We start from the raw sequence: 15,860 nt of genomic DNA, 5'->3' as shown, positions 1-15,860 counted from the left end.
ATATAATTACAGTTAAATGGGGTCCCAGTTTAAAAACAAAAAAAATGATATCATCATCACAGATTGGGGTTTGGTAATCCCCCGTGGTCCTTACACACCTCAGGCTTCCTCTCTGTATGATCCTCGATATTACCCTTGGTTCCCTGAGTCACCAAGGTTATTTTAGCCCATTCAGTCTGTCCCCTCCCCAGTGTGTCCCTGTAATATCTGTAAATTCCTGGAGACACTGATCGGCTGTGCACTGGGGGGGGACCAGCTCACACCCTCACCCTCTCATTGCAGGGACAGGTTCTGATGTACACGTCAGGGTATCTTGGCCTGAGAGATTTTGGCCTGACACCATCATCGGTGAGACTGTACCTCAACTAATTCATCCATATTGTCCCAATAAGGCCCATTATTACCATTTCTCTATCAGGCCGGGTGTTAACACACCAACATCTGTTATTCAGCAGGTGAACTGTTCATGTTTGGTTTCTGACAGTTCCCTTTGTTGCTCCCTACTGTCTGTCCAAGTTGAGCTTTGATGCCCAGTGGTGCCATGGACATAGCCTTCTGGGCCTTACAGGGTGGTGGGTGATCCCACCCATTGCCGTCCCTCTGTCCATTCGTGTGCACTTTGTCATCATCCTCTCTGCCTTCTGAGGAGAGCGGGGCACTAGGTACCTCCCCCCACTGTTACGACCACCTGGCCCTTTGGCTTTAAGGCCTCACGTCTGAGAGCCACCACCTTCACTTGTTCCTGTTTCCCATAATAATTCAACACATCCTGTCATTCCTGGAATAAAACAGAGCAAAACGTGAATTTGGTTTTACTTGAAATAAGAATAATTTGACATTCATTCGACATATCTATAAAGGTGAGAATTGTACTGTGATTATTTAAGTAAATTTAACGTGATCATACAGTGAAAATAACTGATAATCAACAACAATGAATGAACTAAATAATATGTGATTATTTGTACAAGTTCTTGCAATGAAAATTCAATTTTATTTAATGTTTGTCACCCATTACACCATGGGCATTGTTATTAGGGAATAAAGTAATGGAAGGATATCAGAGAAAATAAATACAGTTTAATTTTAGCTTCACTGCAATAATGAACCAAAACAATATTTGGAAATATGGTTAAACTACAGATCAAATTTTCTAGTGTCATTATTGGCGTGAAAACAATTTTAGTTTGCAATTTTTTCTGCTCTAAGAATAATTGGAAATGAATTGTGATTATGAATTGACCATTTAAAATATATTTTGAAGAGAATTATCAGATATATTTTTGGAGGAAATTAGGAAAGTAAATAAATATGTACACATTGTATTAATAGTTTTAAAATGTTTGGAAGTTGACTGGGATTATTTGATTGAGAGAGGCTGCATGATTATAAAAACTAATTCACCTTTTTCATTGCATTGTTGGTTTCACTGGAATCTGTTATGGTCTAAGCTCTTGTTGTTTGCAATGGACTGTCACTAATAGCTTAATTAACCTGCGAGTCCCTGATCAGGTTTCCATTGTAATTCAGTCTGTAAGTGAGCAACACACCTGCTTTTCTGAGGGGAAACAGAGATTCTTTTCAAAGGAAATAAGTGGCAGTTCACACTGAGAATGGTTTCTACCACACACCATAAACAGGGAAGTGTTTTTCGAAAGAATTCCAATCTCTATCTATAAATCTAATGGTATCTGTGTTTGTCAGTTTGTAGAGGATTCCGCCCCTTTGTTCTGAGCTGTTTGTATACAAGCAGTTGGTTCATTCTGTCTTTGCCAAGAATGTTGTTTACTTTCCCCTTTTACTGTGATTCTGCAGGTTAGAATATTCTGAGAGTCAGTAATATTCAATAACTGAACATTGAATGATTTTGACTCTAACAGAGCAGTGGCCTTGTTTTCAGCTAATTATTCACTTTCCATTTCCTGGTTGTGTTGAATGTTACAGAAACAGGCTCTGAGCAATGTTTCCATTCACTTGTGTTGGAGTCACTGACAACCACGTGGTCAGTCAGTTTCAGGCTGATGGATCAGTTTCTCTGTCCTATTAGATGGTGGTCACTTGCTCAGTTTCTGATGGCTCACCTCAGTGTCAGTCCAGCTGCTGAAACCCTCCATCCAGTATTTGTTCCCTCTCACAGTGACTACTCCAATACAGTCCCAGCTTGTCTCCCACATTCACCTCCACATCCTCATGATCACCTCAGATTCTACTGTCTGTGTCCTTGCAGCAAGTTGTGTAAGACATCTACTTCAGTTTTAACCTGATCGATATTATGTTTAGAAAGATCATTTCAAAATTTGGTTCACTGCTTCTTCAGGACCTTCCTGAAGCAGGGCTCATGCCCGAAACGTCGATTCTCTTGCTCCTATGATGCTGCCTGACCTGCTGCGCTTTTCCAGCAACACATTTTCAGTTGTAATTGTATTAACCAGTTTATTACAAGTTACTGACAAAATATTTTAAGAGGAGCTGCTATTGGTGTTGGAAATGCTGCTGGATGGTATAATAGAGGGCTGGAGGAGAAAGTGAGGACTGCAGATGCTGGAGATCAGAGCTGAAAATGTGTTGCTGGAAAAGCGCAGCAGGTCAGGCAGCATAAAAGGAGCAGGAGAATCGACGTTTCGGACATATGGTCTTCTTCAGGAATGAGGAACGTGTGTCCAGCAGGCTAAGATAAAAGGTAGGTAGGAGGGACTTGGGGGAGGGGCGTTGGGAATGCGATAGGTGGAGGGAGGTCAAGGTGAGGGTGATAGGATTCGAATGGAGTGGGGGCGGAGAGGTCAGGAAGAAGATTGTAGGTTAGGAAGGTGGTGCTGAGTTCGAGGGATTTGATTGAGACAAGGTAGATGGAGGAGAAATGAGGAAACTGGAGAAATCTGAGTTCATCCCTTGTGCTTGGAGGGTTGGGGTGAATACAGTACTCGGTTTTGATGAGAAAGTTGAGCAATGTAAGATTCTTTTATCTTTGTTAATAAGAAGAGGCAGAGATTGCAGGTAGGACATCCACAAGCATCCACCCTCACCACCACTGAAGCTCAGTAGCGGCAGTGCCAATCAAGCGGGCTGCTTTATTCCGGATGGTATCAAGTTCCTTGAGTGTTGTTAGGGCTGCACTCATCCAGGCAAGTGGGGAGTATTCCATCACACTCCTGACTTGTGCTTGGTAGCGTTTGGACAGGATTTCAGGAGCCAGGAGTTGAATTACTCTTGTAGCCACTGTGTTTATGTGGTGAGACCAGTTCAGTTCCTGATCAATGATAAGCCACAGGATAATGTTGATAGTGGATGTTCAGTCATGGTAACACCATCGAATGTCAAGGGATGGTGGTTAGGTTATTTCTTATACGTGATAGCCTGCATTTGTGTGGCATGTATGTTACTTGCCTCCTGTAAAACCAAGCCTGGATACTGTCCAGGTCTTGTTGTACTTGGACTTGGACTGCTTCAGTACCTGAGGAGTTAATTATTTATTAATATTAAATACTCATAAGATTATGCAAATTCCTTTTTCTATCAAATATCATGGACAGTATCTTGTGGTCACTCTCATATTCATTTTCATTATCTTTTTATTTTCTTCCTAATTCAGACACAAATGTTTGAACATCGATCAGAATAAAATTTCATAAATTAAGAACACATGTTTCTACAAGTAAACTCATTGAATGAAATGCATTACTTCTGTATTGTCTGCATTTTGACAAAAATATAAATTCTTTTCAATAACTATTGAATGGCTCATTTATTGTCCTCAATCCATCAATCTAGGTATTATATTTCAGTCTTCAGTTTACCGATCTTAGTGTATGTCTAATCAACATCAGAGCAAAGTGTTTTTAAAATATTGAGTCAATTTATTTGTTCAGAATACAACATTTATTATGAATTCATTATCCTTATAATAATTGCAGAATAATTTGTTTGTCTTCCTAACGTGTATCGTCAGATCCATATATTATTTTAATCCATATTTTAATTTAATCCATTGCAGCAATGCTATCGTTTTCCGGTCAACTATCCCACAATGGAACCAAACATTTTGCATCCAACACGCTTTGCAAACTGACTTTTGCTCATTTGAATAATCACAGTAATCTCAGCCTTATGAATTCAGAGAACTGTAACTACTTTTCACTGCAAAAATTCCTGTTCATGTCTGCGCATTGCACAGTCATGTAGCGAAATTGAATCTCTCCTTCTTCTAAGTGTACTGATAGATTTTCGAAAATCTGAGTGTTGCTAATATCTAATTATTTTTCAGTTGTTGGGGGTATAAATGTCTAATAATGGCTCAGTACATGAAGTAATGTGAAGATATTGCAATGTACAAACTCACAATGATTGTGAATATCAATTTTTATTTTAACCATGGAAACACAGTTGAATTGATCTAATTTTATTTCACTTCAATGCTCACAATCATTGTATTTCTTATCACAATAAGAGCGAACTATTTCATGTGACAAAATTATTTAAAATGCATTTCACTTTTTTATGGACACAAAATAGAATTAACACCCATTTGTTCTTTCCTTGACCAATCACAGTGAAGTTTGAATTGTAGAATGCTAGACTGATACAGCACAGAAACTGGCCATTCAGCCTAACTTGGCATTCCGGCCAGGTTTCCGAAACTAAACTAGTCCCATTTCACTGTGTTTGTCCCATAACCCTTCAGACGTTTTCTATCCAATAAACTGTCCAAAAGTCTTTTAGATGTTGTATTTGTGCCAGCCTCTGCCCTTCCTCTCACAGCTCATCCTAATATGTGAAACACACTGTGTGGAAAAGTTGCCCCTCAGACCCCTTTTAAATCTTTCCCCCTCACCTTAAAAATTATATATACTGTAGAATCTTTAAGACTGCAAAGTTATTAAAAGTTGAGAGGTATTCATAAGCAGCGAAACAAACATTCATACTTTAATCAGTGATGTGCAGCAAATAAATTCAAGATGTTGTGATCATTATAATGAACAACAGTTACAAGTTGAGACAATGTTGGTTGAAAAGAAGTTCAATCGACACTTAGATATTTTCTAATCAACTCAGGTGTTTCGACACATCTCTGTTGAAGGTGGGAATTGAACCCATGCCCCCTGGTACACACATTACCAGAGCCCTCCATAATATTCCCATGCAGAAAGGGCAGGACTATAATCACATACTTACTGTGTTTATTCACAGGGAAAACTACTGAGATATTTATTGTTATAATTGGACTAGGATTGTATTCGACAGTTCCAGAGTGTAATGGATCGATAAAAAGAATTAATTATTTCTAATAATGAAGGAACGAAGCAACAATGATCTTTAATAAACATAAAAGTAAGTCAATATGTTTGAAGCAGTTATTCATCTGCATAAATAAAAATTAACATGCTTTGTAATGCACATGAAATGGAAATGAAGCATTAATCATTCAATGTGACTACTCAGCGAAAGACAACTTTCCTCATTTTCAAAAAGTTGTGATTGCTAAGAATTCAAGATTTATTGTAAAAGCATAGAACAAACATTTGTTAATTCTGGATTATTTACACAAGAAACTCGGAAAATTTAAATAATGTTTAACATGAAAAATACTTATCTCTTATTGTAATAATCAGACATATAGAAATGTTAGAATTGAAGTGAAATACAATCAATACAAGAATGTAAACAAAATAGTGGATGCTGGAAATCACAAGCAAATCAGTAATTACTGGAAAGTAACTCAGCAGGTCTGGCAGCATCTGTGGGGAGAAATCAGTGTAAATACTTTTGGGCCAGTGACCTTTCTTCAGACTGCATTTTTACTCACAACCAATTCAATCCAGCTAAGTTTAAACACGTAAAATTATTTTTGCTAAGATTAAGAGATTGCAGAGTGCAATATTGTTTACATCAGTTGATGTATTGAGCCGTAGATCCACATCGACAGCTGAAGATATTGGATTTCAACAATGTTTACCGGCTAGATATTGACAATAATTAGTTTTAAAATGGCTGATAACAAGTTTAAGAATGATGAGAAAACTCTTTTTGCAATGTAATTGTGCAATATGTTGGAAAAATGAAATATATATGTGAAAAATAGTTAGCCATCTCTTAATTGATAAGACTGTTTAATGATCCTTCCATTAATATGAGAACTCAAATGAAAGAGAATGAGATAGTTAGATGTTGGATGAGAAAACAGGTGTTGATTGCAGGTGAGTTGACCTGAAAAGAATGTTAATATTTCATTATGATATTGGCACTAAGAAATGATGGATTCAACGAAACTGTGAATCTCATGATGGTGTGAGAATTGAAATAACAATCAAACAATAATTAACGTTAGAACTCAACACTTAAAATGATTGAATATCAACAAAGCAGTTTGTACTGGATAATCATTAAGATCAGTAAACTGAGAATTAAAACATTGGGTTAATTTAAAAACAAACATCACACCCTTGAAGATTATTCATCAGAATTGTTCTGTCATTGAAAAAACCTCATTTCTCAAGAATTCTGCATTTCCCTCATTACCTGTCTTTTTTCCACAGGTACCTGTACTGGAACCCTTCTGTTTGTGATACAATTATATAGAAGTGAAATGGATTATAATCGAATTGGGGGAGTTAATAAGTTCAGTGCAGTTGGGGACAATGTAGAGGGTTGTCATATAATGCAGCAGGAAAAAGATAAATTGCAGATATGGGCAGAGTAATTAAAGGTGAAGTTTAATCCATACAACTGTGAGGTGTTTCACTTTGGAAGCTCAAATATTAAGGAAAAGTAGATAGTTAATGGCAGGACACTTTCAGCATTATTATTCAAAGGGATCTTGGTGTTCAAGACCATGGCTCCCTGAAAGTGGTTAGGAAGGCAAATGGTATGCTTGCCTTTATTGGTCAGAGAGCTGGTTATAAGTGTCAGGAAGCCATGTTGTAACTTTATAAGACTTTGGTTAAGGCATACTTGAAGTATTGTATTCACTTTTGTTCGCCACATTACAGGAGGGGTATGGAGGATTTGGAGAGGGTAAAGAGGGCATTTACCAGGATGCTGTCTGGATTCAGAAAGGCAAGAAAAACTCAGATTGCTTTTTTGTGGAGTGGTGGAGACTGGGGGAAGACTTGATGGAAGTCTCTACAATCATGAGGTACGTAGATCGGGTTGACGGTCAGAAAGTTTTTCCCAGAGTTGAAGCATCAAAACTATGTGACATGCGTTTAAGGTTAGGGGGAAAGTTCAAGGGGCATGTAACGGGCAATTTGTTTTTACACAGGTAGTGGTAGGTGTCTGGAATGAACTTCCATGGTTGGTGGTGGAAGCAGATACATTAAGGCTCTTTAATGTTCATTTCGATAATTTGGAAGGATATGGACCAAGAGTCGGCAGAAGGGATGAGTTTCTTTTGCATTATGTTCAGCACAATGTTATGGGCCAAATGACCAGTTCCTGTGCTGCACGGATCTGTGAGAGAAAACTAACGTCTAACTCATATGACATTTAATCTAATCCATATTTAGCCACTGGTGTCAAAATTAGGAAGGAAATAAGCAGAGAACGAACTTGACTACAATCTAAAAATATAGTCAATTAAATTTACAAAGGTAATTTTTGATATTTGTTCTGAATTATCAGATTAATAACTTTGATGGAGATGTGTCGAAAATGTTTGCAGTTACTGATGTTTTGACCCAAAATTACCCTTCTTAAACTGAAGATTGGACCAGAAACCTGTTAGAAAACTTGAAAATATTCAGTAAGGTGAGATACACATCATAATTAAATCCATTATTTCTTACTGCCAATACTACAATAACAAAATCTTTCAGCTCTGCACCAAAAAGCATTGATTTCCGTCCAATGCTCATTATAAATAACTGAATGCTACTCGTTTCAACAATCAAAGTAAACATAGCCTCATTGATTAAGAGATGTCTAAGACATTTCACTAAGAATTACTGTTTATGTCGACACATTGCTCGTTCAAACAGCAATGTGAGATTTCTCATTAATATTCAGTTCACTGACAGCATATTAATAATTTAGTTATTGCTAATATCTAATAATTGATCATTCCAGTAAGGGGTATAAAAGTGGAATTATGGCTCAGTACATTAACTGATGGAAAGATATTGTTGTGTCCACTCTCCCAATTGTTGTGAATATCGATATCTATTTTGATTTGATTTGATCATATTTTTCTTCCACATGAAGATTTATTGTATTTCTGATCACAGGAATAGTTAAATACTTTAAAGCTAAAAAAAATTCAAATTTGTGACTTTTTTGCCAACAAGAAAAAAGAATTTACATGCGTATGTTCTTTTCTTTATCAGAGTAAATTTTGAATTCTTGGAAGTTATACATATGTGTAAGGAAGGGGATCTGCCTTCAGCTGAATACTCACGTTGAATGTTTTTTTTGCGATTACATCCTGCTGCTAAGCATTCTAACTATCTTTTCATTATAAGAAAAAACAGCTTTAAACACATTCTGCAGTCATATTTTTCATGAATTTACAATGCGCATGATATGTGTATTTATCTTTCTTTCAATTGTCATGATTTTAATTTTTAAGTAAGAGCATATATGTTTAGTACCATCATTACTGGGAATGACTATTTCATTCTCAGTCCATTAGACACAGAAACAGTCTAATTAATTCCAGGCCCAATTATCGGAATGAATACTGATTAGTTTTCATTTGAGTAATCACAATTGATTATAATCCCACCCTTCCTTGTTAGGAACATAATGAAAGACACTTGTGGAGCTCTAGTAGTGTCACTCTTATGAGACTAGGAGGTGTGGGTTCGGTTCCCTTCTCCAACAGAGATATGCCAGAGCAGCTTGGAATGGTGATTAGAATAAGAGTTTGAATTGATTTTCAATCCAGTTTTGTATCTGCTTCTGTCTGTTGTTCATTCCAATAATCTCTTAATCTGCAATTTATTATCTTCAGGTAATTAATAACATTATGTATCATATTACATTATATCCAAATTTTAGATTTGAGGACACTGCAGTTTTTAAAATTTTAAAGTATCTAAGTAATGAAATTCATTTTATTTAATCAAAATACATTCGGGTATTATTCATATGGTGGGCAACAGGATTTTACTTCCAGTCAGCTCAAGAATGTTCAAATATTGTTTATTCTGTGAACATAATTCTGCAGAAGAGTTTCAATAAACATTTAACACATCATTATTGTGCATTTCAACTCCTCCCGTACACCAATCCTTATTCTCTTGGCCGAGCAGATGAAGAGATGAAGATCGCCTGATGAAGAGGCAGCACCTTGAAAGTTAGCGCTTCCCAATAAACCTGTTGGACTGTAACATAGTGTCACGTGATTTTTAACTTTCCTCACCCCAGTCCAACTCCGGCATCTCTAAATCACTGTTTCACAAACGAATTCTCATAATTTTAAAAAAAAGAAAATATGACTTTAATTAAGAACTTTATGCGATTATGAATCCCTTCCTGTATAAGCAAAATATCTCAATGTCAATGAAATCAATGGTCACACAATATGGCACTTACAGCCACACAAATTTCTTCCTTGTCATCTAATTACTGCTCAGGAGAAAAACCGGAGTAAGTCTCTTATCGTTCCTGAGAACAAAAGCCACAATAAACATTTGGTAACCAGTTCCATCCAATAAATGCATTTGATTTCTTACATTTTGGTTCAGTAATTGCACACAAAATAATTAGCTAAAACCAATAACCATGCTTTATTACAAATGACCGAGGATGCTAATATCAACATATGTAGCAGCTTGCCAATCAGGGTTCCAGTTGAAGTATTTGCAAAACAAAATAATTTAATTTTGGCTTACTACAACTGTAGGTGAAAACCTGTTGATTGTGTGCATTAAAAACCTTTATCTGCTTATTCAGAGAAAATACTCAAAGGTGGCACTGTAAATTTAATTTATTTTGACTTTCTTTCACGAAAACAATCATGTGAAGTGCTTCTCATTTTCTTACGAGTTCCGATACACACGTCAAAATATTTACGATATTAACTCTTTATGAATAATGAAAGAGTTTTCTCTGCAAGAACGATATGAAGATGTTCAAGGTCCTCTAATTACTGTTCAGCAGAATACTCTTCATAAGGGTCTTATTGTCATAAACCGATACTTTTTATGACCTTGATTTTATTTCTGACTGGTGTTTTGGTGACTGATGTGTTTTCAAACCATGTGCAATGCATCAGGATTTCTTTCAATTTGTTATAAGAAACAAAACTGCTTTCCATGTTGATTTCTAATTATATTTTACTCCCGAGTTATTTGTCAATGTGCAATAATCACAAAATTATGGAAGCTCCCTGTATCTTATGTTCACTGCAATATGTACTTTCACTAACTACTTATTTACTTCCTACGACTGACATGAATGTCTAAACATTGGCCATGAACAAAAAGTTGTAAATTAAAGCTACATCTCAATAAGCAAACCAATGGATGGAAACATGTAATTCTTGTAATCCTGCATTTTTGAACCAAAAGCAATTCTGCTGAATAATCAATGAATGGCTCATTTTTCTGAATCATAAAGCTCGCTACCATATTATATTTCGCAGTTTACCGATCTTAATGAATATCCAATCATCATCACAACAAAGTGCTTTTAAAATATTGAATTTTTTTTTGAGATTACAACGTAATTTTCCAGTCACTGCCATGACAATAATTTGCACAGTTGTTGGAGTTAGTCTTTCTCATAAATATAGTGCTATTCGCATTTTAATTGCATTAATTGTTTCTTAGTACGAACACTACAACATAAAAATCAATTTACTGTTTAGGTGAACGATCCCATAATGGAACCAATGACTTCCCAATCGATGCCTCATTGTAAGTATTTAACGATTGATCATTTGAATGATCGCGGTAATCTCAGCCTGAAGCATTCAGAGAACTTTAATTACTTTTCATTAGAATAATTCCTGGTCGTTTCTCCACATTGCTCAGTGAAATAATTAACTGAGATTTCTCAGTATTCTTAAATGAAATGATATAATTTTGACAATTCAATTGTTGCTATTATCTAATCATTGCTCAATATAGTTCAGGGTATGACTACGAAATTATGGCTCATAAAGTGAATAATGTAAAGATTTTGCAGTGGGCATTGTGAATATCAATTTTTGTTTTGACCATGGAAACAGTTGAATTGATTTAATTATGTTTAACTTCAATGTTAACATTGACTGTCTTTATAAACACAATTCAAGTTAATCACTTTTCATGGAACAAAATCATTTAAAATTCTTGTGACTGTTTGAAGTGCAACAAAAGGAATTAACATCTCTTTATTGTTTCATGAAGTAGTCACAGTACATTTTTAACTTTGGGAAGTTGAACATTTCTGGAAAGAAGGGAAGTTGTCTTCAGATGAATAGCCGCATTGAGTGACTAATTCATTTATTTTCCTAATCATTTATGTTGCAAATGCATATTAATTTTCTTTTCATTCTGTGACAAACAGCATTGAACATATGGAACTATTTGATTGATTGAGTTTCGTTCATCTGTGTACACTGATCAAATGATTAGAATTTTCTTATCATGAATAATCACGAGATTCATATTTAATTAAAGTCATTATTGCTTGTTACATCATTACTGTAAATTACTAATTCGTTTTGTCAGTTCATTACACACAGGAAATACGCAATTAATTCCCATTCAAATAATTACAAGAAACATCTGAATAATTTTCATTTGAGTTGCCGCCGTAAGCATGTGGCTGTACACCTGCCCTTCCCGGATGGTAACATTATGACGGGTCTTTGTGGAGCTCTGACAGTGTCTCTACGACAAGATCAGGAGGAATGATTTCAATTTCCACCTTCAGCGGAGATGTGTCAGAGCAACTCGGAAATATCATTAGAAAATATCTGAGTATACATTGAACTGCTTTTCAAAACAACATTAGATATTCTTCAATCTGTTCTGCATTTCAATCATCACCATATTTCCTATTTATTTTATTCAGTTCACGAGTAAAATTATGCATCTAATTCTGCTGGTTCTATATTCCTTGGAAAAATAGTTGATGATGTTGCAACCTTAAAGTTGGAAGAGTCTAAGACATGGTAATCATGATTTGTTTTACTGTTTAAAGGAACCTAGTTCAAACGTTTCAAGCACATGAATACTTATTCTCCGGTTGTATAAAGAGGAAAATATTAACAGTCGAAATTCCTCTTTCGCAAAATAACCAAATGGAACTTCATGTTATTCATTGGTCAGCTGATCACCTACATTTATAACGAAATATTGCAATTCATCTAAATACTGGTATGTGCTTAGATCAAATTTAAATTCTAAATATTAGTCATTCATGAATTGTCAGGAATTTATTTTTATTTTCCATTCACCTATTCATATTGAACGTAAGATTGACATGCTGTGAAACTATTGGCGTGTTTTCATTTGAATATTTAATTTGTCTTTCTCTCTCTCACTTATCTCACTTCATTCGTGATGGCTTCCATGTACCTTGCTAAACTTAAAAGATTTTGTTGACTTTAAGTAGTATCCTGAGCACTCACTTATCAATTTAATCCCAAATCATAGAATCATAGAATCCCTACAGTGTTGAAACAGGCCATTTGGCCCAACAGTCCACACTGACCATCTAAAAAGTAACCAACCCAGACTCTCCCTTGCTGTATTACTCGACATTTTCCCTGACTAATGCACCTAACCAAGATAAAAACAATGACTACATACACTGGAAACCAGAGTTTAGATTAGAATGGTGCTGGAAAATAACAGCAGTTTAGGCTGCATCCGAGGAGCAGGAAAATCAACGTTTCGGGCAAAATCCCTTCATCAGGAATACCGGCTGTATTCCTAATGAAGGGCATTTGTCCAAAACGTCAATTTTACTGCTTCTCGGAAGCTTCCTGAACTGCTGTGCTTTTCCCGCACCACTCTAACAAAATATAATGCACCTAACCTGAAACATCCATGCATCATGGGCAATTTAGCATGGCCAACTCACCTCAGCTGCACACGTGTATACTATCACAATGTTATTGAAATCAATGCTCACACAAAGCACGATACATAAAGCCACACAATGGTCTTCATGACCATCTAATTATTGTTCAAGAAATAATCTGAGTAATTGTCTTATTGTTCCTGAGATTAATCATCTCAGTAAGCGTCTGGTCATCATTCCCGCCAATAAATACAATGGGTGTTCTCTGAAATTTCTGTTCAGTAATTATCCATGATACTTGTTGCTCAAAGCAGTGTCTATTCTTCATTACGAGTGGCCAATGATTCTAACAGCCATTGATCTTGATGTTATTGTTTTGAGTGCAATAACCACAGTAAACATCTGGTTATCATTCTTGCCAATAAATACAAGAGCTATCCTCTTACTTTTCAGTTCAGTAATTACACATGATACTTGTTGCTGAAAGTGGTATTTATTCTTTATGACAATTGGCCAAGGTCACTGACAGCAAGACATATTGATAGTCTTGATTTGTTCATGTTTTCAAACATGTTTTCAGGCCATATATTTCAAAAAGAAGTAATTTGACTTCGTTCAAATTTAAATGTAAGCATTTTCAGATATTTTCCATTCAAAATGTTTATTTGCTTATTCAGATCAAATTTAAATCTTGCCTCTGTAAAGTGAATTTATTGTGGTTTCCATTCATGGAAGTACTCATTAATTGATCCTCATTTTCATCTTAGATCTGATGGAAATTTGAAATACTGATTACAGTGAAAATTGTATGAATTATACATGAGTGGTCTCTAAAAGAAACTCACGAAAGGCGAGTTAGAATTCTTGAATAGCCTGTCGATTTGAATAAAGAAAACATTCCTTCCAAAAAAAATGTTAAAAATCACACAACACCAGGGTACAGTCCAACATGTTCATTTGGAAGCACTGGCTTTCGGATCGCTGCACCTTTAACCACCTGATGAACGAGCAGCGCTTTGAAAGCTAGTTCTTCAAAGAAACATGTTGGTTAGTAACCTGCTAGTGTTTGATTTTTAATTTTGCACAGCCCACTCCAACACTAGCGCCTCCAAATCATTCAAAAAATAAAACTCTTAAGTCTGTGGTTGAACAATTCAACAATCCTGCAACTAGATTATAATTCCCAGTTTATCTATCTTCATAAATATCTAATCAATATCAGTGCAAATTCCCGGAAAACTTCAAATCGTTTTGTTTGTTAAAACACAAACTTTAATTGAAAAGTCATTGTTATCACAATATATGAATTATATTTTAACTCTCCAGTGATGTGAAGTGACCCTTGGACAGAAATTGGATGTTCTAAATTCACCTACAGGCAGAGAAATCGGGACAAATACAAAATCAATCAAACTCAATGAAACAGCAGCTAGAATCAATCAGCTCCAGGAAGAATCAGATTTTCTTACACCTTGAATTCCAGCCAGTGCCTGAGCATTATACACCTCTCTTGGAAATGTAAATAATGAAGGGTTTTCACACCAACACAGTAGATTCTTTAAATCCAGCTCATGACCACATGTGGATGTTTGTCACAAAATTATTAATCATATACAAATCATGGAAAATATCTCAAGGCTCTTGAAATAAATTACTCACTGCACATAAAGCCACACGATGGGATTCAAGGGCACCTAATTACTGTTCAGTGCAAAACTTTTTGTCAGCATTGTATTGTTCTCAAGATGAATAACCACAGCAAACATCACACTTTCACACTATCCCAAATATATGCAAGAGATACCTTCTTATAATTTACACACATCTTTCCCACCCAATTAATCAGACTTCATTATTTACGACTAAGGATGCTGATAGTAAAATGTTTTTTTTAAATATAGGCGAGGTGTCTGATAGGTTCGCCCCAGTCATCATGATAAAAATGTAATTGCGGCTCAGTACATTGTAACAGATCCCCATTAAACTTTTTCATGTATTCACTCAGAGACAATGTTTAAAACTTTCCTCTGTAAATGGTGACGACTGTTTTTTGCTATGATACCCATGTTCCTTGTTGAATTATTTTCTTTGTAATGCTGACACAAATGTCTGAATCTTGATTACATGAAAGGTTGCATGGATTATATATTGTATTTTTACAGAAGAAAAACTGAAAAAGCAAGTACAGATTGCAGGAGTATCTGAGAATGTTGAACGATCAATAATGACTGCATATCGAATGTATTTTCCAAAACATCATGCTAGCATTCTAATGCTCAGTTCACAGATAACGAATTATTAAGTAATCAAAATCACAGCAAACCCATTTGGAAATATTGAATCACTCAATGTGTCAGTGTTCTAAAGTAGATTACCAATTCATTGTTAGTACAACAATCATACAGTAATTCAGTTTAGGTTTTGTAACAAATATCGTGAGATTCATATTTCAATTTAAATCATTATTTCGTCTTGCCAATTTTACAAAGAAAAATTGAGGTTTTATTCCAAGTCAACACAACCACAAACCAAGCAATGATTCCTCATCCAACACTGACAGGAAATATCTGATATCTTTTCATTTGAATGTTCACTGAAATCATTGAACTAATATTCGGCCTTGCAAATGAAGACACGTCTGATTGTTTTAGACTCCAATAATTAATGTTCAATTCGACATGTTACGAATAATAATATGACATTTCTAATCATTTTAAGTTTACAGTGACCAGTTTTAACACTAATTGTTACTTATATCTAATATATAATCATTGATCAAATCCAATATAGTTGGCTTGAAGTGTGGAATTAAGTCTCAGTGACGTAAGCATATTGCGTGGTACTGTTTCCTAATGGTAGCTAATGCTGATTTTTATTTTAGTGCTGAAATCCTTGTTGATTTACTGCTGTAG

General features: G+C 35.4%; 1 long non-coding RNA gene across 1 annotated transcript; it reads left to right on the top strand.

Moving 5' to 3' along the window:
• Nucleotides 1-7,682: 7,682 nt before the first annotated feature.
• On the top strand, nt 7,683-15,593 carry LOC140465084 (uncharacterized). Its single transcript, XR_011955090.1, has 3 exons — nt 7,683-7,740; nt 10,802-12,094; nt 14,275-15,593. It is a non-coding gene; the product is annotated as an uncharacterized lncRNA (long non-coding RNA).
• The last annotated feature ends 267 nt before the right edge of the window (nt 15,594-15,860 follow it).

Source organism: Chiloscyllium punctatum, chromosome 41 (genome assembly GCF_047496795.1).
Source record: "Chiloscyllium punctatum isolate Juve2018m chromosome 41, sChiPun1.3, whole genome shotgun sequence".
NCBI classification, from domain to species: domain Eukaryota; kingdom Metazoa; phylum Chordata; class Chondrichthyes; order Orectolobiformes; family Hemiscylliidae; genus Chiloscyllium; species Chiloscyllium punctatum.
Note: the sequence above shows the minus strand (reverse complement) of the source record. Positions and strands in the feature narration are given on the sequence as shown.